The sequence below is a fragment of the Cnephaeus nilssonii genome (genome assembly GCF_951640355.1).
Source record: "Cnephaeus nilssonii genome assembly, chromosome: 6".
NCBI lineage: Eukaryota > Metazoa > Chordata > Mammalia > Chiroptera > Vespertilionidae > Cnephaeus > Cnephaeus nilssonii.
Genome location: NC_137077.1, coordinates 53808453 through 53813737, shown reverse-complemented (window position 1 = coordinate 53813737; position 5285 = coordinate 53808453).

The window sequence follows — 5285 nt, the reverse complement described above, 5'->3', positions numbered from 1 at the left end:
AAATAAAAGGCATCCAAATTGGAAAGAAGAAGTAAAGCTGTCCTTATTTGCGGATGACATGATATTGTACATAAAAAACCTGAAAGACTCCATCAAAAAACTATTAGACTTAATAAATGTAGCAGGATACAAAATTAACGCCAAGAAATCTATGGCCTTTCTATACACCAATAGTGAACTTACAGAAAGAGAGACTAAAAAAGCAATCCCATTTACCATCGCACCAAAAAATTAAGATACCTAGGAATAAACTTAACTAAGAAAGTAAAAGACCTATACGCGGAAAACTACAGGACACTGAAAAAAGAGATAGAGGAAGACATAAACAGGTGGAAGAACATACCGTGTTCATGGATTGGTACAATCAACATCATTATAATGTCCATACTACCCAAAGCAATCTATAGATTCAACGCACTCCCCATTAAAATACCAACGGCATATTTCACAAACCTAGAAAGAACTCACCAAAAATTCATCTGGAATAAAAAAGACCCCGAATAGCCACAGCAATCCTGAGAAAGAACAACAAAGTAGGTGGGATCTCAATACCAGATTTCAAGCTGTATTACAAAGCCACAGTTCTCAAAACAGCCTGGTACTGGCACAAGAACAGACATATAGACCAATGGAATGGAATAGAGAATCCAGATATCGACCCAAACCACTATGCTCAATTAATATTTGACAAAGGAGGCATGAACATACAATGGAGTCAAGACAGTCTCTTCAATAAATGGTGTTGGGAAAATTGGACAGATACATGAAAAAAAATGAAACTAGACCATCAACTTACACCATACACAAAAATAAACTCAAAATGGATAAAGGACTAAACATAAAACAGGAAACCATAAAAATACTAGAGGAATCCACAGGCAGAGAAATCTCAGACATATGCCGAAGCAATTTCTTCACCGATACAGCTCTTAGGGCAATGGAAACTAAAGAGAAAATAAACAAATGGGACTACATACAAATAAAAAGCTTTTGCACAGCAAAAGAAACCATCAACAAAACAACAAGAAAGACCACTGTATGGGAGAACATATCTGCAAATGTTATCACTGATAAAGGTTTAATCTCCAACATTTACAGGGACTCATACAACTTAATAAAAGGAAGATAAATGATCCAATAAAAAAAAATGGGCAACGGACCTAAATAGAATATTTTTGAAAGAAGACAGAAGGAAGGCCAAGAGACATATGAAAACATGCTCAAAGTCACTAATTATCTGAGAGATGCAAATCAAAACAACAATGCAGTACCACCTCACACCTGTCAGAATGGCAATCATCAACAAATCAACAAACAAGTGCTGGCGAGGATGCGGAAAAAAGGAACCCTTGTGCACTGCTGGTGGGAATGCAGACTGGTACAGCCACTGTGGAGAATGGTATGGAGTTTCCTCAAAAAACTAAAAATGGAACTCCCGTTTGACCCAGTAATCCCACTTCTAGGAATATATCCCAAGAAACTAGAAACACCAATCAGAAAGGATATATGCTCCCCTATGTTCATAGCAGCACAATTCACCATAGCTAAGATTTGGAAACAGCCTAAATGCCCATCAGCAGATGAGTGGATTAGGAAACTATGGTACATCTACACAATGGGATACTACGCTGCTATAAAAAAGAAGGAATTCTTACCATTTGCAGCAGCATGGATGGACCTGGAGAGCATTATGTTAAGTGAAATAAGCCAGGCAATGAAAGAAAAATACCACATGATCTCATTTATTTATGGAAAATAAAGAACATTATAACCTGATGAACAAAAAGATAAGATACAGAGGCAGTAAAGCACCGAACAGACTGTCAAATTACAGTGGGAAGGCAGGGGAGTGTTGGGGGGTGGGGGGTGGGAAGGGATCAACCAAAGGACTTGTATGCATGCATATAAGCACAACCAATAGACACAAGACACTGGGGGTGGGGTCGGATGAGGCTGGGGGAAGGCCAATGGGGGGAAAAAAGGAGATATATGTACTACTATATGTAATACTTTAAACAATAAAAAAATAATAATAAATAAAAAGCTTCTGTACAGCAAAAGAAACCACCAACAAAACTAAAAGGGAACCACTGTATGGGAGAACACATTTGGCAATGATACATCTAATAAAGGGTTAAAATCCAAAGTATATAAGGAACTCATACAACTTAACAAAAGGAAGATAAACAACCCAATTTAAATAGATACTTCTCCAAAATGAACACATGGATGGCCAAGTGATGATTGCCATATGAAAAAATGCTCAAAGTCACTGATCATCAGAGAGATGCAAATTAAAACAACAATAAGTTATCACCTCACATCAACAAATCAACAAATGGTAAATGCTGGTAAGGATGTGGAGAAAAGGAAACCCTAATACACTGCTGGTAGGAATGCAGACTGAAGCAGCCATTATGGAAAACAATATGGAGCCCTAGCCAGTTTAGCTCAGTGGATAGAGCGTCAGCCTGCAGACTGAAAGGTCCCAGGTTCGATTCCGGTCAAGGGCATGTACCTTGGTTGTGGGCACATCCCCAGTAGGAGGTGTGCAGGAGGAAGCTGATTGATGTTTCTCTCTCATTGATCTTTCTATCTCTCTATCCCTCTCCCTTCCTCTCTGTAAAAAATCAATAAAATCTATTTTTTTTTAAAGAAAACAATATTGAGTTTCCTCAAAAAGTTAAATATGTAACTTCCGTTTAACCTAGTGATCCCACTTCTAGGAATATAATCCTAAGAAAACTGAAACACCAATCAGAAAGAAGGTATGCACCCCTATGTTAATAGCAGCACAATCTATAATAGCTAAGATCCGGAAACAGCCCAACTGCCTATCAGTAGATGAGTAGATAAAAAAAAAGCTGTGGTACATTTATACCATAGAATACTGTACAGCAGTAAAAAGAAGGATCTCTTACCCTTTGAAACAGCATGGAGGGACCTGAAGAGTATTATACTTAGCAAAATAACCCAGTCAGAGAAAGACAAGTATCACATGATCTCACTCCATATGTAGAATCTAATGATCAAAATATACTGATGAAAAAAATAGATCCATAGACATAGAAGTATAGAACAAACTGTGGAATCTCAGAGGGAAAGGGGAAAGCGTGGGTGGGTGGGAAGTGATCAACCAAAGATCTTGTATGCATAAATATATATAAAATCCATGGGCACAAGACAATATGGTGATGAAGACCTGGGGCAGGGGAGGCAGGCTAGAAGGGGTCAATGCGGAGGGGAGGGGGAAGAGACATATGTAATACTTTTTTTTTTTTTTAATTTCAGAGAGGAAGGGAGAGGGAGAGAGAGATAGAAACATCCTATATAATAAAAGGGCAATGTGCAAATTGACCTTAACGGCAGAATGACCAGAACAACCGCTGGACCAGTCACTGTGAGGTGCACTGACCACCTCTTGGTCCCTTTCCCGGGCCGGCAGGTTCTGATCACCTGATGGCCACCTGCTGTGGGGGCAGAGCCCGTGAGTGGGCAGGAACAGCCGACCTCTCGGTCCCTTCCCCCGGCTGTCAGGCACCAATCACCTGATGGCGAATGGGGAACAGGGGGTGGGTGGCGGTGGGGGGCAGGGCCAGCTGCAGGCAGCTGGAGAAGATGGCCCCAATCGCAGGTCAGGCCTAGGGACCGTACTGGCACACGAATTTCCCAGGCCTCTAGTCAATGATAAGAGGAAATAATTGATTGGCTGCCTCCTGCACACACCCCACTGGGGATCAAGCCCGCAACCCAGGCTTGTGCCCTTGACTGGAATCGAACTCTGGACCCTACAGTCCACAGGCTGATGCTGTATCCACGGAGCCAAACCAGCTAGGGCTGTAATACTTTCAACAATAAAGACTTTTTTTAAAGGCAGACAATAGGCCTGGCTGGTATTGCTCAGTGGTTGAGCGTTGACCCATGAACCAGCAGTTCAGGGTTCGATTCCTGGTCAGGGCACATGGCTGGGTTTTGGGTTTGATCCCCAGTGTTGGGTTTGCAGGAGACAGCTGTTCAATGTTTCTCTCTCATCACTGATGTTCTCTCTCTCTCCCTCTCCCTTCCTCCCTCTAAAATCTATAAAAACATATTTTGCCCTAGCCAGTTTGGCTCAGTGGATAGAGTGTCAGCCCAGTCAAGGGCACGTACCTTGGCTGTAGGCTTGATTCCTGGACCATTGATATTTCTTCCTCTCTGTCTCTCTATTTCCCTCCCTTGCACTCTCTCTAAAAATCAATGGAAAAATACCCTCGAGTGAGAATTAACAAAAATAATAATAAATTTAAAAAGACAATAGTGCAAATATCCAAAATGTGCCCTAAGCACCCCATTGAATGCTGTGAAAGAGGAGAGAGGTTTCAAATATCTCAAGAAGGTAAAACCAACACCAGTAACTGACACCTGGGACGTAAAATTAAAGATGTAAATTCATGATAAAACACACAACAAGAAAATGTCACCATGCTTATATCTGTTTCTTATCTGGGGCCAACACCACCATCTACAAAATGACGTCTTTACATAATAAACAACATAACTAATTTGTTTAGTGTCACTCTGTACTAACCAAATTTGTTTTGCATTTTGGTCAATGCCTCAGGAGGGAAGAAATATATACAAGTTTTATAGATAAACTTGGGGTGAAGGTCACCAGTTTGATCCCCAGTAGGGGTGTGCGGGACGCAGCCAGTCAATGATGTTTCTCTCTCAGTCACTATGGAAACTGTGAAGTTTCCTCAAAAAAATAAAAAAATGGAACTGCCATCTGATGCCATGATCCCACTTCTTAGGAATATATCCCAAGAAACTAGAAACACCAATCAGAAAGGATATATGCTCCCCTATGTTCATAGCAGCACAATTCACCATAGCTAAGATTTGGAAACAGCCTAAATGCCCATCAGCAGATGAGTGGATTAGAAAACTGTGGTACATCTACACAATGGAATACTACGCTGCTATAAAAAAGAAGGAATTCTTACCATTTGCAGCAGCATGGATGGACCTGGAGAGCATTATGTTAAGTGAAATAAGCCAGGCAATGAAAGAAAAATACCACATGATCTCACTCATTTATGGAAAATAAAGAACATTATAACCTGATGAACAAAAAGATAATACAGAGGCAGTAAAGCACCGAACATACTGTCAAATTACAGCGGGAAGGCTGGGGAGTGTTGGGGAGGGGGAGAAAGAGATCAACCAAAGGACTTGTATGCATGCATATAAGCACAACCAATGGACACAAGACACTGGGGTGGGTGGGATGAGGGCATGCGACAGGG